This window comes from Vulpes lagopus, chromosome 6 (genome assembly GCF_018345385.1).
Source record: "Vulpes lagopus strain Blue_001 chromosome 6, ASM1834538v1, whole genome shotgun sequence".
NCBI lineage: Eukaryota > Metazoa > Chordata > Mammalia > Carnivora > Canidae > Vulpes > Vulpes lagopus.
This window is the reverse complement of record NC_054829.1, coordinates 119,238,537-119,266,520: the sequence shown is the minus strand read 5'-3', so window position 1 is coordinate 119,266,520 and position 27,984 is coordinate 119,238,537.

The window sequence follows — 27,984 nt, the reverse complement described above, 5'->3', positions numbered from 1 at the left end:
AGAGAAGAGGGAGGGACAAAGGGAGAGAGTCTCCAGCAGACTCTCCAATGAGCTCAGAGCCCAATCAGACCTCGATCCAAGGACCCTGAGATCATGATGTGAGCTGAAATCAAGAGTCAGCAATTCAATGGACTGAGCCACTCTGGCCTTCCAGTCATGTGGATTTCTTTGGACAGAATATTTCAAATAGAGGAAAAGAAATACCGAAGCCAAAGGTGGTATATGTTTAGAACATTCAAGAAACAGAAACTTGAGCAGTGAAAGTGGGAGAAAAGGGTACACGAAATGAGCAGCTCATGTGGGCTTTGGAGCCCATTAGAAGGACTTTGGCTTCCATTTTCAGTAAGGTGGGAAGCTGATATAGGGTTTTAAGGAAAGTGCTGATAAAATCTGATGTATCTACACACACAGGCTTTTCCCTCTATTTGCCCATTCTATTGAGAAAACATTTAAGGGGGGAGAATGATAGAAGAGAGATTTACTAAGATGTTATTTTATAATAATAATGTAGTCAAAAACACAATGGCCGATTAGATTCAGAAGGTGGTTGAAGAATCAGATGGAAGGGAATGTTTTCAATCAGATGATGTGAGTCACTGATAAGTGTGATACAAGGTGTTGGAGAAAGAGAGCACTCAAAGATGACTTCAAGATATTTGAACTAAACTCTTGGAAGAATGGAGTCATTTCCTGAGATGGGGAAGACCAATAAAGGTGTATTTAGGAGGGAGGGGACAGTAGGAACCATATGAGCAGTTAGGTTGGGTCATCAAGTTCAAAGCAGAAAATCTACTGGGAAACAATCCCTTCCCACACCCTCCTCCAGTAACAGATTAATTCAGGCCAGCACCACTTCTCCATGGATTATTGCAATAAGTCCTGATTCTTTTTCTTTCATTCTTGCCTCTTAACATGAATTCCCCCAGCTCTCAGTGGCAATTAGTGTAAAAATTATAGAGAGTGAGTCAGATCATGTCACTCCTACTGCCCCACACCCTCCCATGTCCCCTAAACTCACCATGGAAGCAAATTTTGGTGTAGTCTCTTTAGTTTGGCCAACAACAAACTGATAGCCCACCACCCTCTCCCCTTGCGCCAGGCCCCAGACATTTTAAACCCTGACTGCTGTTCTTCCAACCCATCAACCACATGTCCAAGGCCTTTGTGTCGCTTTTTCCATTGTTTGGAATGTTGTTCACTTGTACCTCAGGGCTTGCTTTCTTATTTTTTTGTCAGGTTTTTTGCTCACATGAAAATTTTACAGACACACCTTCCTTGATAGTTTTTTTTTTCTCTTAAAATACCAAATTTCTCCATCCTTAATTATCCTAATGTCTAATTTCTTTAATCTTGCTTATTTTAAAGCATTTAGTAACAAGTTTTAGAAATTTTATATAACATGGGCCACCTGGGTGGCTCAGCATCCTTTGGCTCGGAGTGTGATCGAGTCCCACATCGGGCTCCCTGCATGGAGCCTGCTTTCCCTCTATCTGTCTGTCTGTCTCTCTCTCTCTCTCTCTCTCTCTCTGTGTCTCATGAATAAATAAATAAAATCTTAAAAATTATATAATATAAACTTTTACAGTGCTATTTGGCACCAGGCACAGTTCTAAGATTTTTACAAATATTTATTGATTTAATTTTTGTAACACCTCAGTGAATAGGTACTGTTATCTCCCTTCTTATAATGCAAGTAACAGAGGTATAAAGAGTTTATGTAATTTCCCCAAGATGACACATCTAGAAAGTGGTGTCATCCAGAACCAGGGCTGTCTTTACCTCTGGTTATTTATTTACCGTATTTCCACCATGCTGTTATAGCTGATTACTTATCCGTTATACCTCCACCATACTGACTACTATATGTGTTTACTAATTTATCATCTCTCTTCCCTACTGAAGTGCAAGCTCCTTGAGAGGAGGAACTTTGTTTTCTTCAGAGCTGTGTCTCCAGGTCCTAGGAAAGAGTCCCATACCCTTTATTAAATATTAGAAATATTTATGGAATGAGTGGGAATGGAGACACTTTATCACAAAAGAGTGTATGAGTAATATTCATGGTACTCAGGAGCATGAAAGTTGTTCAGACATTCACTGCAGCTTCCACTGAGGCTTCCAAGCCTCCACCACTTTGGGTTAGGAACCACCAAACTACACAAATGCAAACTATTTTATTGCTACGAATGTAGTTGGTATAATGTTCGATACACCAGACTTTCAAGCATTTCAACCTGGAATATATTATTTTTTAAAAATAATATTTACACAGCAACCTGTTCACTGATTAGATGCAAATATTTTTGATTAATATATTAAATCAAATCTAGTAAATAATTTTAAAGGATACTATAGTTTTACTCTTCTGGGCTAATTTTATTTTATTTATTTATATGAAAGAGAGAGAGAAATTGAGCATGAACAGGGATAGGCAGAGGGAGAAGCAGATTCCTCTCTGAGCCGGGAGCCTGATGTGGGGCTCAATCCCAGGACTCTGAGATCATGACCTGAGCCCAAGTCAGACACTTAACCAAATGAGCCATCCAGATGCCCCTATTCTGAGTTTATTTTAGAAATGCAAGTTTACTTTAATATTTGAAAAGACAATTGGTGAAATTCTTACATTTACATAACAAAAGAGAAAATCATGCAATCAACAGAAGATACAGTAAAAGCATTTGATAAATTCAACAATTGCTCATGATAGAAATATTTTAAAACAAATTATGCACAGGAATTTCCTCGTTATGATAAGGGATGTCACAGCATTTTATGAGCATTGTACTTGATTTAAAATGGTACGTAGCAAAGCATTAAGAATAAGAAAATGATTTTTAGAAAATTGGAAGGGCCCACTCTAAATGATTTTAAAATGTTTGATAAAATTATGGTAATTATGACTATAATATAAGAATAGACAGACAAATAATTCAACAATATATAAAGAGAGAATCCAGCCACAGATGCACAGATACAAGGACAGGATGTAAGATAAATTTGACACTGCACAAGAGTTGGGAAAAGATGGTCTTTTCGATAAAGGGCACTGGTACAATTAGAAATCTGTGCGGAAGAAATACGACCTTTACCTCACACCATACACAAAAGTCCATTCGAGGTAAATTAGAGATCTAATCGTGATCTTAAAAAATAGTATAGTTTCTAAACATACTATACAAAAATGTCTTCAGGTTGTTAGGGTAGTTATGATTTTATTTTATATATTCATTTAAAGTGTTTTAAATATAAGAACATTTAGGTCCCAGTGAGAAATGATTTACCGCGGAGTGTCTTCAAAATGAGGAGGGAACCAGCAAATGAGAGCAAATTTCAACAATGCCCCAGAGAAGGACTGAGAGTGGAAGCTGACAGACACGCCAGAGAAAGCACTGTGGAGAATTTAGGGGGTAGTTCGAAACGAGCCTTGAGAGCTGAATGAAGATGAGGAGGAAGGGATGCAGAGGAAGGGATGTATTAAGAATGATTCCTAGGTTTTGAGTGTATGACTGGACGGTAATTATTAATCACTAGAAAAATTAATAAATAGATTATAGTTATGTCCCAGTATGAATACAGGGAGAAAACTAGACACATAAATTCAGTAACCCTACATGCTATTTGCAAACTGTTGAAACTGAACATCAAGCTGAAGTCCTGAGAATAGAATTCCTAAACCAGAAATGCCATATAGACTGGCCTGGAGTAAACTAAAGGAATGGTACCATTATTGTAGAAAGACATTCCAACTCAGCTTGCAACGCGGGTCTTATCAATAATCAAGTTTCTTTACAGTACAAATAAAAAGAGTACACAAAAAGAGTAAAAATGATTCTTCTTGGAAGCAATCGTGTTTAATTAGCTCTTTATAAGTGGTGTAATAATTGGCAGCATTCAAATTGCTGACAGCTTCGCTTTTTTACTTCTTTCTTTTACTCCCTTCTTTTTTTCTCTTGCTTCTTTTAAAGGAAGATCAAAGCCTTTATAGCCTTTATAGCTGAGTGAATGCTAATGGTGCATACATTTATTTGAAAAGCTTTAAGCCCTTGAAAATCTGCACATAACATTTTTTATTCCCCAATGTCTGTCTGTAAGTGTATTCGATACTATTAGAGGAATTATCTCTACTTTTCTTCCCCCTGTCCTTTTAAAAAGAAAACAAGTCTACTTTAACATCTTGGAAATGTTGATTAAAATGAGCGTTGCATAACCTCTTTTGACCCTCCACAAAATAGATACTTGGAACTACAGACTTGCCATAGAGTTAATGAGTCTCTTCCTCATGCATATGGACTTCCTTCCACATTGTACGAGGGATGAGGAGGGGCCGGAGCCCACCACACAAGCTTGGGAAAATGATTAAACCCTCCCGTTGGTGTATATATAACTCTGACAGGTGGGAGGTGTTGCTGGGGCAGTTTGTGAAGAAAGAATGGAATATTTTCCGTCGCACAAAAGCATTTCCCGGATTCTTACGAGAACATTAATGCCTTTCTACTTTTCACCAAACAGTAAGAATGATTCATGGCAACTTTGCAAGACTGGCCCAGAGTTCCTTTAGGAAAATGGAAGCTGATGAATACTAGTGTTGATAGGATGGTTTTAGAGGAATCAGCTTTCTGATATTCAGGCTAAAATTGATAATGCTTGATCTGGAGATTTACTCTCTGGAAATTCATTATAATGGGATACATAGTGCTATTGACTCTTCTGTTTCACCAATTTCAAGGGGTACCATATGTACTTGGAGACTTTGCTGAAGACACAGAAAGTCTTTAGGTTACTAGTTGCTGTTCCTGTTACTTTTGTTAATGAAGGAGAAAGAGGAGGAGGAGGAGGGGCAGGAGAAAGTGGGAGATTTGAAATACCTACAGCACTCAGTGACTTAGGGAGGCTGTCTTAACATTTCTGGTAACATCTCACATTTTTGGAGACATCACAGTGTGAAGAATGGCTCCATTGTATCAAGTGGCACTTTATTAATTAGAAAACACAAACAAAAGTTAGTATGGCTATCCTAAAGGCTCCAGGAGTTCACAATCTAGGAAAAAACTGCCTTAAAATACCTGTCTCTTGTCCTATCTATGAGTATGCTGCACAAAATATGAGTTTATACAGTGGAGTATTAAAAAAGAAAAAAAAAAAGTATTTCAGTGAAGTCCCCACAGCGTTAAACATCAACTTCTCCCAAAATCTAATAGGAGGTTCAAGAACACCTGTGCAGGACATGCAAAGGAAGGAAGCAAATTCATTTATGGCTCTTGGCTCCTCACTCCTCTGCTTTTTAAGACTATAACAGAGGATAAAATACAGAGGACGGGGCAATGAGAATTTGGATGATTTCTTTAGAGCAAGATTACAGCACGTCTTGGGGCACCTGAGTGGCTCAGTCAGATAAGCATCTGCCTTTGGCTTAGGTCATGATCCCAGAGTCCTGGGATTGAGCCCATGTCCCACTCCCTGCTCAGTGGGGAGCCTGCTTCTCCCTCTCTCTCTCTCTCTCTCTCTCTCTCTCTCTCTCGGGCGCTCCCCCTGCTTGTGTTCAATCTCTCTCTCTCTCTCAAATAAACAAATAAATAAATATCTCAAAAAAATACTGTACATCTTAGATATCCCCTCCCTCAAGCATGCACACCACAAACACATACCCAAAGCTAGTAGACCCCAGGAGATTTTCCTTTGAAAGCAGGGCAGAGTTTTGACAGCTTTACAGTGCTGAGCACGTTAACATAAAAAATGTATACTATGCCTTGAGACTAGTAGGGAGATTAAAGTCACAAAAGGTGTTTTATTATCAGAGAACAGCCAGAAAAGATCTCTTGGTTGTATTTTTTAAAAACAGGCAAGAATTAACCCCGAAGAGAAAGGCTATGCAGGGGCAATCATTAGAGAAGAAAATAGAACTTCTAATTCCATCTGATGAGTCTTACTTAATGTACAGATTATACTATATTTCAAGGACCAAAATTTGCTTCATAATAGAACCTGCAGAATCTTCCTTATGTTCAAATCTTCTCATGCCCATTTTCTGGCAAAACTAGTCTAATTCAGAAATTTAAGCAGGAGTGTCTCATCTTCAGTTCTATTCCTGTTGAGCAATGTTTGTTATTTAATATATGAATATCTCTATGCGTCTCTATGGTAACAAAGAAATGTTTTGGCAGTGATTGGAGTGGTTCGGATGATTGAAAGGGTGATAAGAATTATTATTTTTAAAAATTCCAGGCCCCCTGCCAATATTTTAAAAACCTGTCCCTCTCCAAGCATAGGATTTTATTTAACCACAAATTTTAAAAACGAAGAACATTCTCAGTAGAGAAGACTACTTTGCAATGAGGACAATTCTGAAGCACTTTGCAATATGTTGTCAAAGAGTTAAATTGTTTATTCTTTGTTTAGCTTAAATTAGTAACTTATTTTTAAAAAGTGTAATAATTAATTCTTGTTAAGTATTTAAAATGTACCAGGCTCTGCACTCTATAGGGATCATCTAATTGAGTTCACAACAATGCACAGGGGGGGTCCCCTTGCCTTTATCATCCTCTTTACTTAATTGAGGAAACTAGAGAGTAAGAAGTTAGGTGAATTCCTTAAGGTCATACAGCATTAAATTTTTATTTAATCTAACTGTAGACCCTATGTTTTTTATTATTTTGCTGCCATTCGCTCTCATTTTTCTATGTTCCAAACATAGCTTGGTTGGAGCATCCAGGAATCCTAATAAAATAAATGTGTGCTTGTCCTGTGAATTTGTGCACATGTGGTGTGTGTTTGAGTGGAGTGTGTGTGTGTTTCCATAAATCCTACCTAGTTTTCCACCTAAATTAATCCTTCCTGTCAAGACCCTGCAGGATCACTTTTTTCCTCTTTATGAGTTTATCCAAAACAAAAGTGGCCATCTCAAACACCTATCTCTTAACCATGAAGTTTATTACTCATATATAAAAGGAAAATTATTACAGAGTACTATATAGTAAGATCAAGTCCCAGCTAGTGAAGTCTCAGAAAACTAGTATTTTTTAACTCCTTTCTTTTCTTGCCATTGTTCTACATTGTCCTGGCCTCTGGAGTCCACCTGAGTATATGGCTGCTGAATGGGTCTGATGTCTGTGCCTGAGTGGCCAAGATCAGGCTAGATCTGCTATTTGCTTCAAGGCTCCATCTTTCCCTCTGAGATGAGATCACAGCATATAATTTGGTGTGGGGCAATTCTACCGATGAACCCAATAATCCAATCTAAAACACGAGCCTTCCATACCTTCTTCTCTCCCACCACCATGCTGTGAAGTGCTTTGTACAAATTAGGGAAAGGTCATCCTTGCTCTGATAAGAGCATCCTTGCTCTGATGACCCTGCATTGTGGTGTACCAGAAGGCGGGGACACAGGTTAGACTTCATTCCCGGGGGTGGGGGGTGTCCTTGTGAGGTAAACACCTGGCACGAACATATGCAGCAGCTACATACACAGACTAAAGCAGCCAAAAAAAAAATGAGAACTTCAAGTCTCACGTGCTTTACATTTCTGGTTAACAACAATATTCAACAGCAATGCCTCACAGTTAGAAGAGCCATAAGTGGAAAATCTGAAACTGGGCTGGTTGATGGAAGTATTGGGGGAAAAAATTAGAATTTGCTTCCTCCTATTCCTCCTGCCCATTTCTGGCAAGGGCATTCCATTTTTAGATCTTTTATTCTTCCTCTAACTTAATGGTTCTCAACTTTGGCTGCATATCAAAATCATCTGGAGGACTTGGAAAATAACTGATCTTCAGGCACGGCTCCAGAGCAGTTAGATCAGAAACTCGAAGGGTAGGACTTAGGCATGTATAGTTTTTTAAGTGCTTCAGGTGATTCCAATGAGCAAAGTTGAGAATCACTGCTGATATGAATAAATAACTGAGCTGTGAGGTATTGTAAGGATAAAACCATGCAATCTGCTCCCTTCCTTCAAGCCATACCTCACTGTAATGAGTTTGTATGACTTCCGCTATTTAAACCGAGCAAGGTTCACCTTATTATTTAAAAAAAAAATCACTATGGAATTCAACTCAAGTCAATTAATTATCTTTCTTCAATAAGATTATCAAAGTGGTTAAATCTAGGGTATTGCTATTCAATTAAACAATGTAGTTTAGCTATTACATTTTTTTTTTTCTAGAAAGTCCTAGCAGAGTAACAGCAAATGAATATTACCTGGGTATAAAGTACAGCTGTTCACAACATAAACATTCCTGAAGAAATTATTAGGCCTAAAACAGCTTTTTACTTTAACCACTAACTGTAGTAATTACAAAAAAAAAAAAGAAAGAAAGTTTAGCCCCAAATCAGTAAATAGCTCCCTTTGAGAAATAACTTTTTAATAATTCATAAGTGATCCATCTGCAGAAGATATAATGGTACAAGTAACAATGCCATCAATAGGCCTCAGTACTATCATAGTATATCAGCAAACCACAGTTAACAGAACAAATATTTTTGGCTATAGAGAGGTAGGCTCTCCAAACACAAATTAATCTCCTTAATGGATTTTCCTTACCTTCATGAAAAATGCATTATGGGCTCTTAAGTCACACTCAACACATTGTTAGGATTTTATATGATGTGGGGTTGGCACAAAGATGATTTTTCTTTCACACTGTGGGTAAAAAAAACAATGAGCTGGGTGGTTTGGAGCCAGACTATTTAATCACTAGGCAAAGGCTGGTTACTAAGAGAAGCTGTATTATTCTTAAGCTCCCTCTTTCTGCAAGAGCCCCTTAAAATTTGTGGAGAGGTAAAAAGCAATTGTATTAATGGGCTTAACATTTGTGAAATTTTACAAGTATCAAAAAACCTGTCCCAGTTGACCTCTTTATTAATTGTTCCAATTTTTTAAAAAAGCTGAATAAAGAAAAATTATCCCAACACAACTGCAATTGCTTCTGTTCATACCCAGCCTTTCTTTTATAATGTTAATTATAATTAGGTGGCATTTCCTACGCGTGCCATTAGTGACATAGACGTAATATGCAGATGCACATTTATTCAGGACTGAATGACCGCATTAACCAGGTCACATGCAGTAAGTAACTAAATTTATACTCTCTTGGATACATGAAGGCGGGCAAAGACACCTCACCACCATGCTTCTTAGGGTGTTAACTGGACACACAGCAACAAGAGTTTGGGAAGAATATTGAGAGGGCAGATGTGTGGCATCCAAGAACCGTAAGGCCACATTTGAGTTCTACGGTACCACCTGCCTTGTCTTTTCTTTAGTTTTCTCAGTTTCAGTGTGTAAAACTGTTTCCAAACTACTGAGTTTTATTTTCTTCTAAGAAGGGGTCAACAATCAGCCTTCACATGGTTCCGATTAGTCGACAGAGATCAGAGCTGAACCCATGCCCTGGAAGTGAACATAACTTTTCCTGGGAGAAATCACCTGCTGGCAGAACCAGAGGTGAGAGCATTGTTACAGCTGTGCAAAAACATTCCTGTTTGAAACAGCAGGAGCCACACCAACCGTGCAGCTCCAGATCTTTCAATCACCACTGCTATCACCTGGCAGTGCTGTTTCTAAGGATCTAGATTTAAAAATCCTTGATAGCCACGTCAAGGATTCATAGGATCCAGGAATTCTAAACAAATGTGTTTTCCAAATACATCATACAAAGAAATCACCTTACCTAGAAATCACCAAAGAAATCACGATTTGGGGTTGTCAACCTGTAGTATGACTATATTTCATCACAAAACTAAGTGAAGAAGAGTTAAGAGGGCATTTCAAAATTACGAGCATCAACCCAGTAATGGAATCAGAACAGTCATGTTCCAATTAAAGAGGTAATTTCAATTACGGTGAACCGCTGTGACTATGGCTCTGAGAGTCATTGTTTTAGTGTCATAATGCCGGAACTCATTTTTTCAATTAACTGTGTGCAGCAACCCACACATTTTCTGAGAGTTTATCGCTGAACTCTTGACTCAAGCAAAATCTAATGTGTGGTACGGCCTTAATTTCCCAAATTTCACAGTTAATAACTTTTCCAGTCCAGAGGCTAAGAGTCTATGCTCCTTTTGAAAGACAGTGAACTAAGTTAGTAAAATAAAGCATTTTGTCTTACAAACACCAGCCTAATTGTTACTGATATTATTTCCCACGTGGATATGATAACAGAGAAACCAAGTAAGCCTTTGTTCTTACTCTTGCTCTGTTCCAACCCATTGTTCCCAGAAGAAGTGACATAAATCAGGCCATACAAATTCTTGCTTACAAAGAAGAAAAATTGAGGGCATCTGGGTGGCAAGTCAGTCATGCCTTAGACTCTTGGTTTCTGATCAGGTCATGATCTCATGGGTTGTGAGATCAAATACATCCTGTGGCTCCCAGCTTAGCACCAACTCTGCTTGACAATGCTCTCTCTCCCTCTCCTTCTGCCCCTCCTCTCTGCCCCCCGCCCCTCTGTCTCTAAAATAGATAAATCTTATTTAAAAAAAAAAAAGAAAGAAAGAGGAGATGAGTTGACTCTAGAGTTGAGGGCCTATTTCTGGGCTCTCTATTTTTTTTCCATTGATCTATGCATCTGTTTTTTTGCCAGGACCATACTGTCTTGATGATTACAGCTTTGTAATACAACTTGAAGACCGGAATTTTGATACCTACAGTTCTGGCTTTCTTTTGTCCTTTGGCTATTCGGGGTCTCTTCTGGTTCCATACACATTTTAGGATTGTTTGTTCCAGCTCTGTGAAAAATGTTGATGGTATTTTGATCAGGATTGCATTGAATGTATAGATAGCTTTAGGTAGCATAGTCATTTCAACAATATTTGTTCTTAGAACCGATGAGCATGGAATGTTTTTCCATTTCTTTGTGTCTTCCTAAATTTCTTTCATAATTGTTCTATAGCTTTTAGGGTACGGATCCTTTACCACTTTGGTTAGGTTTATTCCTAGTTATCTTATGGCTTTCGGTGCACTTGTAAATGGGATCGATTCCTTGATTTCTCTTTCTTTTACCACATTGTTAGAGTACGGAAATGCAAATGGCTTCTGTGTATTGATTTTATATCCCGCCACTTTGCTGAATCCTTGTATGAGTTCTAGCAATTTTGGAGTAGAATCTTTTGGGTTTTCAACATAGAATATCATGTAATCTGTGGAGAGTGAAAGTTTAACTTCTTCTTTGCTGATTTGGATGCCTTTTATTTCTTTGTGTTGTCTGATTGCTGAGGCTAGGACTTCTAGTACTATGTTGAACAGCAGTGGTGAGAGCAAACATCTCTGCTGTGTTCCTGACTTTAGGGAAAATCTCTCGGTTTCTCCCTACTGAGGATATTTGCTGTGGCATATGGCTTTCATGATATTAAAGTATGTTCCCTCTATCCCTACATTGCAGAGTTTTTATGAAGAAAGAACAAAATCTTGCCATTTGCAACAATATAGATGGAACCAGAGGGTATTATCCTAGTGAAGTAAATCAATCAGAGGAAGACAAATGTCATATGATTTCATTCATATGTAGAATTTAAGAAACAAAACAGATCAATGTAGGGGAAAGGAAGGAAAAATAAAATAAGATGAAATCAGAGACAGAGATAAATTCTAAGAAACAAACTGAGGGTTGCTGGAGGGGAGATGGGGTGGAGGAATAGGGTAACTGGTGATGGGCATTAAGGAGGGCATATGATATAATGAGCACTGAGTGTTGTATACAACTGATAAATCACTAAACTCTACCTCTGAAACTAACTTAAAAAAAAAAAGAAAAATTCAAGAACTCCTCATGGTATAAATAATGAATCCAAACTTTATATGGAAGCCTAAACAACTGGGAAGAGCTGATCTCTACCTCACTGCCACCCTCTGATTATGCCACTGTTCACTCCCCTATCTCCTATCATCGGCTGAATAATGGTCCCCAAATGTCCACATCCTGATCCCAGGAACTTGTGAGTCTATCAGCTGACATGTAAAAGGAACTTTGAAAATGTAATAACATTAAGAATCTTGAACGGATGGATACCGTGGATTATCCAGTTGGGCCCAATATAATTCCATATATTTCTAGAAGAGGGAGGCATGAGGATCAGAGTTGGAGAGAGATGTAAGGACAGAAACAGATTTCAGCAAGCAGAGAAGATGCCATGACGCTGGCTTTGAAGGTGGATGAAGGGACCCCACACCGAGGATTGCAAGGAAAGGCAAGGAAATGAGTTCTCCCTTAGACAGTCTAGAAGGAATTCAGGCCAGCCAACACCTTCATTTTAGCCCAGTGAAACTAATTTTGGACTTCCAACCTCCAAAAATGTATGCTAATAAGTTTATGGTGTGTAAAGTACCTACCTGCCAGGTGGTTTGTTACAGTTATAATAGGAAATGAATATAGGCATGTTGCCTTTCATAATATAACAAACACAAAACCCCCCTGACTCAGAGATTTGTAGTCTCTCTAGACTTCAAGATGTATCAAGGAGAGTTTCTATCTCTTCTTCATTTTTGTCTCCCGAATAAACAGGGCTCTGAATAAATATTTCTTAAATAAATGAATGATTGGGTGAGAATGCCCAAAGGTAAATACATTGACTTGGAACCGGTTCAGCAGTGTGGTTTTCTTGTTCCATGCAAGATTGATTAGAACATTATAAGCAAGGAACTACTAGGTACCCAGGGTATAGATTTGCTGGAAGCTTTCTCAGCTTTTATTCTCCTCACTTTGTTTCCACACAGAATGTTCTTTGCTGAATGCATATAGAGAGGAAAAGGAAAGCAATGGGAGATGAATCATCCATCTTTCTCCAAAAGTGCTAATTTAGAACCTGATTACTACAAACATGAGCAACCCACCCATACTCCTAACCATGATATCACCAACTGCTGAGCTCTCAGAGGATTGGCATGGTCATTATTCTATCAGATACATCTTTGACAAAGGAAAATATTACAAGGAGGAATTACTTCATATTTTTCAGAAATGCTGCAAATTGATCCCAATTGGTTTTATGACCAACTGACCAACTTGTGCCATGGGTCTTCTCTTATACCCACTCCTACAATCTTATATCATTAGATAAGATATACATTAGATATAATAAACAACTTCCTTAGTTCCATCAGACAACGAACATACTGGCCTTCTTTATTAATTTTTCATGCAAAACTCTTTGTAGAAAATTTGCTAGCATATGCTATCACTACCAGAAGGGAATGAATTTGAACTTGTCCCAGTTTACAAATCATATTTTAATATATCCAAGTATGAATGCCTTTATGAAAATGCATATGGTATTCCTTTCTATGTAATGCATTAGGAAGAGCCAAGCTTTCGCATCTTGAATATTTCTTATTAAATATCCTGACATATAACTTTCAATAGCTATTGTTTTTTGAACTGTGATGTTGAAGATTCATTTGATTACTTTTAAAAGGCGAATTCTACTTTATTTGTGCAAAGAAACAATTTTAATATTTAAATACATTTTTGAAAAATGTATGACTGTTAAAGCCCTACCATTTTATTTGTTGAGTAGTATTTATGCCAGATTTAAAAGTGTAGAAACTTTTTCTTTCACAGTTACATCACATTTCATCTTTGGAAAAGAATGCTTTTATGTCAACGTAAATTTTTATGAAAAAATACTGTTTGTTTTTATCTAATTTGAAAATATTTTATATTTATTAAAGTTATACTATACTATTTCTTTTTTTTTAAATTTATGATAGTCACACACACACACACAGAGGCACAGACATAGGCAGAGGGAGTACTATACTATTTCTGATTGATGCACTAAAGTTAGGACTCATTTTCTTAAGGATTATTTATGAATACTGTTATAAAATTTTCATAAAACTCCAGAACCTCTCTTTGCTTGATTTAGTCTTACAAAAAATATTTTTTACAGAAATTCTTTGTATAAAAATAAGATATTGTAATCTTTTTAGATATATTCTATTAAAGATATCATGGATATTTCATATTGATTTTTTAAAAAAGATTTCATTATTTATTCATGAGAGACACAGAGAGAGAGAGAAAGAGAGAGAGAGAGGGAGAGAGAGGGGCAGAGACACAGGCAGAGGGAGAAGCAGGCTCCATGCAGGGAGCCTGACATGGGACTGGATCCTGTGTCTCCAGGGTCAGACCCTGGGCTGAAGTCAGTGCTAAACCACTGAACCACCCGGGCTGCCCATCATATTGATTTTTTTTGAAAAGAGAAAATGACTATGAAACCACAACACAAAAATAAACAACAGAAAACCTCAAATCTAAACTTTCCTACTTAATGAGGGTAATGATAAAGGACAGTGAACTAGTGTTTCTTTGAGTAGCTTAATGATAGTCACAGGAGCACAGAGAACTATTTTCTTATTAAAGAAAAGATACTCATCCACCCAAGTTATAATGGACAAATTTTGCGGAGCACTCAGGATTAACAATGGTTATCTTCAGAATACAAAACATTTAATAGATTTTCAGTTCTATTCTTTTTTTTCTATGTTCCATCGGTGCTGCACAAAATGTTAGGTTTCTTTAATTTTTTAATTTTCTTTTTCCTTAGAAACCCTTGGAACTTTGCAAATTGTTCAGAAAAAGAAAATATTACACCTCTCTACAAGAAGTCCAGTTTAGTTGAAGATGCTTGAATCCATAAGCTGCAAAGATTGTAATAAATATACAGGCCTTCATTTAAAAGTTACCTAATTAAGCTATACAACTTCAGCTGATTCAAATTATATCTGTGCCTTGGAAATAAAATAGGAGATTTATTTGCAACTAAATAAAGGAGAACAAAAGATCAACTGGCACCAGCATTAAATTGTATCTTTCCCCCAAGGTTTTTAGATTTATTTATTTGAGAAAGAGAGATAAAGAGAGAGACAGAGACAGAGAGAGAGAGACAGAGAGAGAGAACATAGGAGATGCAGAGGGAGAGGGAGAGAGAATCTGAAGCAGACTCCATGTGGAGCACAGAGCCTAATGGGGAAGGGGGATGTCTCAGGATCCTGAAATCATGATCTGAGCCAAAACCAAGAGTCAGAGGCTTAACCAACTGCCACCCAGGCACCCCAGCACCACCCCACTCCCCAAGTTTTTAAAAAGCAGGCAGAGACCTGTTAAACAAAATATTCTGAAGTCACTCTTTTGGAGAAGTTTTTTTCTGAGCCTTTTTTGATGCCTGTTCCTGACCTTTTAAATAACAAAATTAATTAGAAAATTTAAGTTATATTTTATTGAAACCACAATATCTGCTTTCAGATTTTTCCGGGCCATTGCTGATTGCTCCGTCCTTCAGTGAGAGAGAGCCATGGAGGAAATTTGTATCTCAGGGAAAGAAAATTCTGTAATTTTGATTCTGTTATTGATTAGAAAACTGAGCAATATGAGAATTAGGAGAAAGGAGAGGTGTCTACAGGGAGCTGTAAGTCATTTGGTTTGTCTGAATTAACTGTTAACCTCGGACAATCAGTTTGTTATGCTTCAGCATTGAGTTTACTTACTAAATTTGGGAGTTTCAAGCATTATTACTGCATATACACCATAGACAGCTAATCACCCTCTGTTGAATATTTTAATATGTTCCTCTGTAATGCAATTTTTAATGACAGAGAATAAATTAAACTTGTATTACAGGAAGAGGGAGAATCTACAAACTGGTGCTTCTTAATTGTTACCAAAGGAAAAGTAACAACAACGCATGAATGCAGAGGGAATATTAATAATTCAATCAACAGATGGCTAAGTGTACCTCTGAAAAATACACACAAATTCATTCTCATGTGCTCTCATCTACTGGGAGATAGAAGCAGAATTATGGTTTCTATCTTAAAATATTTATATTACTATGTGCCAAATATTTTAGAGAAATAACCTGATACAAGTCATGAGAGTGGATAAAGGATTTTCTGCAATTTCTACAACAATTAATATCTTCATTGCAATTTACTTCCAAGAACATTTCACACTATTAAACTAGAAGTTCACAATTATTCAAATCTTTGTTTCATGAGCTTCTCTGTATCAGTCAGCTTTCAATAGGCTATGCTACAGTAACAAATCACCCCATATTTCCATGGATCACAAGAAAGGTTTATTTCTCACTCATGCTAAGTGTGTTGCAGCTCCTCTTCATATGCTCACCATCATGATATCCACGTGAAAGGGGCAGCCTCTATCTCACATAAGCTGCTTGTACAGCACTTGCTCAGAAATATATACATTCACTTTTCATTGGCAAACAGAATGTACATAGCCAAGCCTGATGTCAGTAAGATAAGAAATAAAATGTTCTTACACGGTAGTCCCTATAAGAAGACTCAGCAAAAATTTTGTTGATAATCTAATCAATCCCATAATTATTTTTCTAAACTCAATTTATAAGACTGATATATAAATGTATAAAATAGTCCTGAAGCCAAGTTCTTAAGCCTTGCAGACTTTGAGAAGACATGACAGAAAGATGAGGAACTATTACAATTAATTATAAAATATGCTGCTACATATTTACATATTTCTTAATCTGGCTAAAAGAACAATCTGATATTATCACTTAAATATCTTTCATAAGAGGTTATTTTTATTAGGCTATTCCTCTGCTTATAGGTGTGATCTAAGAATTACACAGCTATCTTAAAATATTATAGAGAAAATAAGTTCACATTCAATTCTAAATTTTTCGTCAGTAACATGGAGAAATCCATTGATAAATACGTAAGTAAGTTTACGTAACATGTATCAGTGGATGAAAAGTTTTGGAAATGAAGTCAGTAAGATGGCTACCCATTATTGCACAGAGAGAGATAGTGATAAGAAATCCTTATATTAAACCCATATTTTCATCTTAGGAGTGGGCTCCTTTAGAATCATTGGCAATATTTTAAGAACAGCTCACAGTTTACTAAATACCAAAGCAATGTTAGAGCAGAAAGATATTGCTCCAACTATGAAGTCATCCAGAGAGTTACCTATTTATCACCCAAAGCAATCAAGGCTAGCTCCAAGCCAAAGAAGTGAAGTTGGCAACTGGTTGTTGCTTAAGTCAGAACATGACCCCAGAAGCTAACTCCCAATGCCTGAGAGATGTTTTCTGACTCTTTAAACTCACAAGAAGAAGGGTAAAATTTATTAATGTTCTAACTGATATCATATCATATCCAACAAAATCATTTTACTACCCCAGTAAGTCTTGTTCTCCATATCATATTCTATCTCCATCTGCTTTATTTCTTGTCTGAAGATACTGGACCTTAATCATCTATACTTTCTGGTCAAAAACAGAAAGAAAAAATATACAGCAATTACTCAGAATATCTTATCCTGGCACTTCAGGACCACAGATTATATAACTGGAAAGTTATAATTCACTAAGAATTATATTGTACATTTTTGTATTAGTCTCTAATCTTAATACAAAAATATTAAGACACAGAACATCCTTCATTACATTAAAGCAAATCCTAATTAGATTTCTTAGATCATTCTCTTTTCCATTAAGAACTGATTTATCCAGTCTCCGGAAAGACTTAAAAGAAAGAATGCACACATGCAAGGATGGAGTGCTGAAGATAAGGTGCCTGGGTGGGCGTCCTGGACATTTTGCATTTTGCTTTATTGTCTACACATATAGTTTCCCACATTCTAGTTAAAGAAATGTGTTAATCAGAGCAGCCCCAGTGGCTCAGTGGTTTAGCACCACCTTTAGCCCAGGACGTGATCCTGGAGACCCAGGATTGAGTCCTGCACTGGGCTTCCTGCATGGAGCCTGCTTCTCCCTCTGCCTATGTCTCTGCTTCTCTCTCTCTCTGTCTTTCATGAATAAAAAAAAAAAAAAAAAAGAAAGAAAGAAATGTCTCAATCATTGAAAGGTTTGGAGACACTGTCATTCAGAAAACTTGAGCAATTTGATAGGGTGGCAATGTAATTTTTAAAAGAAGATGTGAGACGAAGCCAAGTTTGAGTTAAGGGTTTGCCCCCAAGCCCCAGGCCTTAAGAGATTGTGTTGGGCACAATGGGGGTTCGGTGGACGGTGTGCCAGGAACATATTTCACACACCTCCAGCATCCTCGATCCTCCTACACCTTTACACATGCCCAAGACAGAGGCTGGAGCAAGAGTTGCTCTTTCATTTTTGGTTAATGTGTTTTGTATATTGTGTTTCAAATATCATTAGAACCAAGCGTTTTTCTTCTTCTTCGTTGGTGGGCTTTTTAGGTGTAGTTGTAACTGCTGAGATACATCAGTGGACTAAACTGTCTCCAAGAGGAAATGAAAATAAGGTAAAACACAAGTATACACGTAATGAAACAAGGGAGAGAAGAATGAAAGTTTTAGCACGAGACTTTAATAGCATCCTAAGAGTTACAGAAGATAAATGATCCTTTGTATTTAGAGACCCAACTTCTGGACACCTGGGTGGCTCAATGGTTGAGCATCTGCCTTTGGCTCAGGGTATGATCCTGGGGTCCAGGATCAAGGGCCGCATTGGACTCCTTGCAGGGAGCCTGCATTTCCCTCTGCTTGTGTCTCTGCCTCTCTCTGTGTGTCTGTCATAAATAAATAAATAAAATATTCAAAAAAAAAAAAAAAAAGAAACCCAACTTCCACTGATGTTAGTATATGGTGACATTTTAAATTTGCTGACATTGGTCATTAGGACACCCAGGATTTTATAACAAAACAGTTCCCTAAAAAAGTATGCTCTATAATAAAGTTTTGTTGGTTTGTTTGTATGTAGGCCACAGTATTTGCACTGAAATCTCCTTTGCTCCTTAAAAAGAAAAAAGACTATACAATGTGATTTATAGAACTTACAGAAACAGGACAAAAAAAAATTATAATGCTATTTTAGTAGTCAGTTAATGCTATTTTAGTGTTTGATCCCAGTAACCCTGGATAATGTGGCTACTGAATAGGTGTTACCAATGTGGGATTCACAATATGATTTTGTATTACTTAAGTGGAAACTAAAGTAAAATAAGTACTTTTATTGAAAGTATGAGAAATGTTTAACTCTTATTAATTTTTAATTTTGTGACTTGCCTGAAAAATGTTCCTTGTCTTTTTTTTATCATATCTATTTTTTAGTACTTATTTGGAAAATCTGGAATATTTTAAGATGAAAATCATTTTAGAAAATTAGAATGAATTTTTTAAGGCACTGTTATTTACCTAATTACTGTGAGGAACTTCAGGAAGACTTCTGTCTTCAGAATGCCACTCTCTTGTTTTTGAATGTATTCCTTTAGCAATGTTAATTAAAAATCAGCATTCTTGAGTTTTAAATGTTAAGTTAAAAGCTGAATTTTTAAGTGAGGACCATGTTTACATAAAATGCCTCAAGGAAAAGGTGAAGCATTATGAGTAATTCATTATTCTATTTTTTATTATTATTTAGAAAAGGTCTTAAAAACCATTTGAGACTTCATATTTCAGAGAAGATTCAGTTGTAGGTTTTTTTTTTTTTTTAAAGATGTATTTATCTATTTTAGAAAGAGAAAGAGCATGGAGTGGAGGAGGGAGCAGAGGAACAGAGAGGATCTCAATCAGACTCCCTGCTGAGCATGCAGCCTGACTCAGGCCTGGATCCCAGGACTCTGACATCAGGACCTGAGCCAGAATCATGAGTCAGGTGCTTAACCAGCTGAGCCACACGCCCCCCACCCCTGTTTTTGTTCAAGAAGGCATTATGTTATTTCTTTTTTCTTAAATTTATTGAGATAAAATTGAAATATAATGTTGTATTAAAGTTGTACAAAATAATGATTCGATACATGTATCTATAATGAAATGATCACCACAGTAAGTTTAGTTAATATCCATCACTTTACATTTTTACACATTTTTTTCTAGTGTCCAGAACATTTAAGATCTACTCTCTTAGCAATTTTCAAATATACATCGCGTCTAAAACTATAGTCACCAGGCCGTATGTTACATTCCCAGGACTCATTTACCTTATGACTAGAAGTTTGTAAGTTGTTTTTTGTTTTATTTTGTTTTGTTTAAGATTTTATTTATTTATGAGAGGCAGAGAGAGAGGCAGAGAGAGAGGCAGAGACATAGGTAGAGGGAGAAGCAGGATCCCCACAAGGAGCCTGATGCTGGCTTGGTGCCAGGACCCCAGGATCACGCCCTGATGCTCAACCACTGAGCCAACCAGATGCCCCTGAAGTTTGTAAGTTTTGACCCCCCTCCCTCATTTCTCCCACCCCCTAGCCCCAGCCTCTGGCAAACACCACAGTTCTCTGTTTCTATGAGTTCATATTTTTTCAATCCCACAGATAAATGAGATCATGTGGTATTTGTCTTTCTCTGACTTATTTCACTTGAAGCTTTTTAAACACTCTCTTATTTCACGATAATAATTTGATGAGCAATAATCTTAGATCCGTAGTTTTTCTTTACAAGAGCAATGATTCACCCAGAGACCATATGAAGATTTATAACTCTGGCACTTGAGAAAGATACTAAATTGACTCCTCTAGACATCATTATGTTAACTGAACTGGCTTCTTGTTTATGCTCAAGTGCAACTTTTTTGGCTGCAAACTATAAGGAAAAAACAATTTATTTCAATATAAGAGAAGCCTTAGATTTAGAAAGGTAAAACAATGCATCCACAATGGCTTTCTGAAGATGATATACTTTTTTTTTTAATTTTTATTTATTTATGATAGTCACAGAGAGAGAGAGGCAGAGACACAGGCAGAGGGAGAAGCAGGCTCCATGCACTGGGAGCCCGACGTGGGATTCGATCCCGGGTCTCCAGGATCGCGCCCTGGGCCAAAGGCGGGCGCCAAACCGCTGCGCCACCCAGGGATCCCAAGATGATATACTTTTGACAAGAAATATTTAAAAATATGAACCCATTACCACAAGTCTAATCAAAAGTACTGACCATGATACCTCATAGTTGCCCATTTGGCATTTTAGATGACAAATCCTTAAGTTTGTCCACTTAGAACATTGCCTTTGCAGGCTTATAATGATATCCAAAAGGTCTCTCAAATTTGTTTGCTTCTTCTGTGGAGTAAGAGCTTCTACTTTTATAGCAAGAATATTAAAAGATTATTTTGTGTCTTTTCTATTCATTTGATTAGAGGCTAGATCTAATTATACCAGTATGACAATAGAAACACCAGCCTCAGGATGAAAATCATTATGGACGCTCACTAAAAATTTGGAGAAAAATGGTCTGCTTCATCCTCATTATTGACAGAATTCTTTTTTTTTTTTAAGATTTTATTTATTTATTCATGAGACACAGAGAGAGGCAGAGACATAGGCAGAGGGAGTAGCAGGCTCCCTGTGGGGAGCCCAATGTGGGACTCAATCCCAGGACCACAAGGAAACTGGAAGAAAACACTATGAATGGGGTTAATAAGTCTATTTAGAGAGAAGTATTAACTCTTCCAGTTATTTTTTTTTTTTTTAGATTTTATTTATTTATTCATGAGAGACACACACAGAGAGAGAGGCAGAGACACAGGCAGAGGGAGAAGCAGGCCCCATGCAGGGAGCCTGATACGGGACTGGATCCGGGGACTTCAGGATCACGCCCTGAGCCAAAGGCAGGTGCCAAACCGCTAAGCCACCCAGAGATCCCCCTCTTCCAGTTATTAATTGTGACTTTGAGCAGGTCTCTTTCTCTCTATTTTCCTCTTGGTAAAATGTGACAATCATTCTTGATCAACCCCACAGGTGTGATATAATGTTCAAATTAGAAAACTCATTGGAAGACTCTTTGAAATCTGAAAAGCTCACACACACATATGAGATAGTAGGAGAAAAAGAGTGAACCTTGAAATCCAGTTCAAACCCAGCTCAAGTCCTGGCTCTGGTCCATATCAGCCTGTGGCAGTTAGGAGTCATTTACCCTCTTTGATCCTCAGTATTTATAACTGAATTTGGGAAAGAATAACAGCCAATTTCAAAGGACTAAATCTTCCTGCCAAAGATGATGTGTATGTGTTTTTTTTTTTTTTTAATTATGACAGAAATATATCCTACCTATAAATCAAATTGCCCCTAGGACTTGGATGTTGTTTTGTGGCATCCTCAGATTCTCCACTATGACCAACATAAGTCAATATATAGTAAATGAAGAACAGAAGCAAAAACAGAAACAAATAAAACAAATCAAAAACAAATGCAATAGTGATCAGTCTTCTCCAAACTTTTTGTCACTATCTGCCCTGATTCTAACTACTAACTAATAGGTTCCTGAGGCTAAAGGAAGGAAATTCATTGGAGTTTTAAAATCAAAGTAAAGGAGAGATACTTTGGTAGTCCATGACGATTTAATTATGCAGCACAATCATGAAGAATGAAAATTTGTTTACCATGACATGATTTCACTGCATTACAATTGTGTAGAGAACGGATGACAGCAAGGCCTAGACAGCTGTCATAAGCTGGGGTGAAACCGGTGGGCTGCCAGCAGGGAGGGCAGGCATCAAACACTGGTTTGGCCATGGACTTCAGAGAAATAAAAAGAGCTGACAAGCCAGCCTGGTTTGAAACAGGAAGACATTAGTTCACTGCTTTCAACCAAAGGATCTGAACTGATGCTGAATGTAAAAGACAGGGTCACAAATGACGATGATAATGACAGTAATGTGACAGATTTAAGAGTAATGGCTTACAATTGCGGAGCAGAAAAGTGTTGTTGGGTAAACTGTGGGAGAATGTTAGTTCTATAACTTTAATCACATTGGTGCATCTATTGCAATTACTGGGAAGAGATTTATCTTAACTACTGAACAAACTAAATTACAAAGCAAATTAACCATTAAATATAATTTCATAGGTATACTTTAATTTCATGCATCTTAGAAGTTTTGCAATAGGAACTGAGTGTCGGATAATAAGCCCTTATTAAGACGGTAAGTTTTGGTGGCGCTTACATAAACCCAATGCTCAATGAATATGCAATGAGTGTGCAAGATACATGCTTGTCATGAGGGTTCCTAGTGCTCGTTCTTCAAAAAAGACACACATAAATAACCGACTCATAAATCGCCTGCTTGTCATGTTTTTTATAAGCCTAAAGTCGTAAATCGGTGTCATCAGAACCTTCTATGATTCTCCTAAAATTAAAAAAAAAAAAATGGTACTTTGAGCAACTAAAGCTACAGATGAAATTAAATGGTCTTGTCAACATTGAAAATAGCTTAAGATTTTTTATTTTTTATTTTTTATTTATTCATGATAGAGAGAGAGAGAGAGAGAGAGAGAGAGAGAGAGAGAGGCAGAGACACAGGCAGAGGGAGAAGCTGGCTCCATGCAGGGAGCCCAACACAGGACTCGATCCCGGGACTCCAGGATCACGCCCTGGGCCAAAGGCAGGCGCTAAACCGCTGAGCTACCCAGGGATCCCCAACATTGAAAATAGCTTAGAAGAGAGGCCCAAAGGCATCACACCGGCCCTGTGCTATGGAGTGCTGATTCTCATCTTCCCTCCTTTTGAAGGAAGGGCAGAGGTAGAGAGAGAGTATCTCAAGCAGGCTCCCTCTCTGTTCCCTCACCACAGTGCACACACCCTGGCCCTTTTCAGCTCCCGACACAGGACTCAGCCCTTGGTGAGGCCTTTGCTCCTTTGCCTCCCACAGTGTGAGACTCTGTCCCCAGCTGTTGACCTGCTCAGTCACTGTGGCCGTGGTCAACCATCCCACCCCGACTTCCTAGTACATCACATCCTCTTAGAACTAAGGGAACACTCGGCATCCTAACTGCAAAGTCATTCTCTTGAAATCCTCACTTTGAGAAGATTGGAATATTTCCTTCAGTCTCAACAGTATCAAATTGTCAAAAATACTCGAGGCCTCAATTTTGAAAAAGATCCCAATTTGCTGTGTTTGGCTATGTATAAATATGTGTCTCTAGGTGATATCAAAGAGTGGTACTCATAAGATACCACATCTACATTGTTGGGTTTACTGATTTATTTTCTTTTTAAACAAATCTTGTTCATATACTATTTTTTTAAACAATTTCAATATCTAATATTATTGGATCTGAATAACCTCACATACTTTTCACTGGGGATGACACCAAATTTTGTGAAAAAGTATAATCCTGAAAACAAATGACTGAGTTTCAAAACAAGTAGCATATGACAGAAAAAAGTTGATAATAGTTCAGGGCAATAGCTTTGAAAACCAGGGATACTAAGTCTAACCTAAATAGACAATGTAGGTACTACTGAAAAATATTAGTAACTTGCCTACAATTTTCTTTAAAAGTCACTAAACCTATTAGTTTGTGACTCTTGAAGATACAGTAGATTGTCAAAGGTCAGGACGTTACTGAGTCTAGTGAATGTCCAGGAGACTACACGTGGGACTCACATGAATACAAATAGAAATTTCTTTGGCAATATGGAACTTATCCTCTGAAAACAAAGCTATGCAAATTTGTATATGTTTTGGAAAAGGGAGAGGCTAGTCACTGACATTCCCAAGTTTCTTTCTTTTTTTTTTTTAAGATCTTATTTATTTGACAGAGAGAGAGAGAGAGAAAAAGAGCACAAGCAGAGGGAAGGGCAGAGGGAGAAGGAGAAGCAGACTTTCCGCTGAGCAGGGAGCAGGACACTGGGCTCAGTCCCAGGACCCTGGGATTATGACCTGAACAGGAGGCAGACGCTTAACCAACTGAGCTACCCGGGCTCCCTGCTCATGTTTCTTGAAGACAAAATCATCTTATTCACTTATGTCTTCCCAGTACTTGACTCAGTGCTCAAATTAAAAACCATATGTATTACCAACACTCACTCATGGGCTAACTCGTAGGGAATAGTTATGCCTTTAATTTGTAAATATCTATTTATAAGTGCATTAAATGCAGAGTGGCCAGGGATGGTGCCTTAATTTGGACTGAAAGCTCCCTATAAATTAAAGATAATTGACTTTGCCACTTTAGAATCTGTTGAGCATTTCTTGGACTCATTTCATTGTTCATCTGAAGTTGTATAAACTGAGAAGATTGCAAATGCAAATGTACTTATTTTCTACACTGTAATACTGAAAGCCCAAACCATCTTCTATCAGAGAACACTATTATATACTCACTGTCTAAAAACTTAAAAGAAAAAGAAATTCTGGTTTTGATTCACTTTCCAGAGCCACGTATCACTGTATGCAGCACCTGCTATCATAACCTTTTTACATGGATTAGAAGAAATACTTTCAAGACACTAATGGTTTCCTATTGTATACCAGATTATTGACAACTCAGGTTTCTTTTTTTTTTTTTTAAAGATTTATTTATTTATGTTACAGAGAGAGAGAGCACATGTGCATGGTGGGGAGGGGCAGAGGGAGAGGGAGCGTATCTCAAGCAAGCTCTACACACAGCACAGAGCCAAGGCAGGGTTCCATCTGACCCCAAGACCATGACCTGAGTAGAAACAAAAGTCAGACGTTCAACCAATGGAGTGACCCAGGCACCGGGACTGAAGTATCTTGATGACAGTTCTGTCAAAGCAAAAGAGGGCAGGTTCTTTTTTTCCATTTTCTTTTTTATCCAAAGCCATTTCTCAACTGTATCAGTTTCCCATGAAGACTCCATTTCACTATCTGACTTTCCAACTAGAATTACCACAGATTTAATACATGATAACTTTCTTTCCTTCAGATAAAAAACTGCAAAAGAGGGGATCCCTGGGTGGCTCAGCGATTTGGCGCCTGCCTTTGGCCCAGGGTGTGATCCTGGAGACCCAGGATCGAATCCCACATCGGGCTCCCGGTGCATGGAGCCTGCTTCTCCCTCTGCCTGTGTCTCTGCCTCTCTCTCTCTCTCTGACTATCATGAATAAATAAATAAAATCTTTTAATAAAAAAAAAAAAACTGCAAAAGAATTAACCCAAGATGCCTGGGTGGTTCAGCAGTTGAGCAACTGCCTTTGGCTCAGGGCGTGATCCCAGAGTCCCAGGGGCGAGTCCCATATCGGGCTCCCTGCATGGAGCCTGCTTCTCCCTCTGCCTATGTCTCTGCCTCTCTCTCTGCCTGTCATGAATAAATAAATAAAATCTTTTTTTTTTAAACTTCTTATTTTATTTATTTATGATAGGCACACAGTGAGAGAGAGAGAGAGAGGCAGAGACACAGGCAGAGGGAGAAGCAGGCTCCATGCACCGGGAGCCTGACGTGGGATTCGATCCCAGGTCTCCAGGATCGCGCCCTGGGCCAAAGGCAGGCGCTAAACCACTGCGCCACCCAGGGATCCCCAATAAATAAAATCTTTAAAAATTAATTAACCCATTTCTGGGATAGGTTATGCTGCCCTCATTGTCTTACTCATATTGCTTTTTAAAGAGATCTTTCCCTAGACGTATTACTTTAGACATCAAAGTCAAGTATCGGAACTCTGATTTTGGCAGCATCCTGGGCTAAGACTGTGTAAATAGAGTAAGGAAAAGATGACTTGAGTGAATAGATTTCTCTAGCAAAATGGAATCTTATTTTGATCAGCTCTGTACCACATACACAATATGGTTTCAATTTGAAATACGGAACTCAGTGACATTGCCAAAGAACTTAGTACATTGTTGGTTATTGTATTTTGGCTAAAATGGTACACAGATTAAGATCTTAACTTTCTGCCAGAGTACTGTGATGACTATACTTCATAGTTTGCAACCTGATTTGGGGTTTGGTAAATTGATTCATAAACTAATAAAATTGGAAGCACCCAGATGGGTCACTTGGAAATTACCTGCCTTTATGCAGTGTGTTTTTAAGCATTGTATGTGTCTTTTTATTTTAATTATATACCCTCAGGTATGGAGACTCTATCACAAATGTTTTCAGTGTATCTACCTTGAATATATCACACATTGTATGGGGATTTGAAGAGTCCATCATTGGCTTAACGCTAAGCGTTCCATTACTATGTGCAAAGAGTCCTTAGGTTACCTATATGATGTCACATTTGTCAGAACTGCCTGTATGAATCCTAACATAATTATGAGTCTGACATACGCACACTGTACAGTACATAAAAAGACTTCCTCCAAGTGTTTTTATGGTAAATGCCAAAAGTATGCCTTTAGTCTTAATCCTAGCTCACCACAATTCACTTGGATTTAAAAGCAGTTTATTAGCATTGCAAAGATGGAGGTTATCTTCACTTATCACAAACTCAGTGAGAGACACTTGCACAAGCCTTAGTTACCTTGAATTCAGACATAGATATATCATTGTGTCTTAGAGATATTTTGTTCACCACCACTCCCCTCACCCATATAAATCTCATTCTTTTGAATTTTTTTTTCTTGCAAATGATCCACTTCATAAAAATAGGAGTTGATCTTTATTTTTAAAAAATTTTTAAAGGTTTATTTATTTATTTATTTATTCATGAGAGACGCAGAGAGAGAGGCAGAAACACAGGCAGAGGGAGAAGCAGGCTCCATGCAGGGAGCCTGTCGTGGGACTCAACCCCCAATCCCAGGCTCATGCCCTGGGCGGAAGGCAGACACTCTACTGCTGAGCCATCCAGGCATCCCCAAGTTGATCTTTAAAATAAAAAATTCTGCAACTTTCTAACCAGTAGATATCTGATACTTTGGATATATTAATGTCTCAGCAATAAGGAAACATACTGCCTTATTTTCATACATCTTAACATGCTTCCTGTGAATATGCCTAGAGGCTTGGATTGGTCATCGAGGATAGCGTGAATCCATCAATGTTAGTATGGACATTTACCTCAATTACACACATCTCTCCTTTTGTCTTCTGGATCTTAGACACCAGCGCAGAGTGAGTGCATATCAACATTCTCAGGATTTACCTTGCATTTAGAGATGCTCCTATCTTGCCAATTAGTACATATACATGAAGATTTGCTTCAACAGTAATTCTTTCTGGCCTGATCTGGATTATTATTCCTACTTTTTACCATTCATCCCTAGGATTCTTGTGGTGCAGTCTTTGCTGATGTGTAGACAAAGATCTGGCCCTTCACTCTCTGGTGGGTTCTCTAACATAGAATGTTCTCCTACTCTGGGCT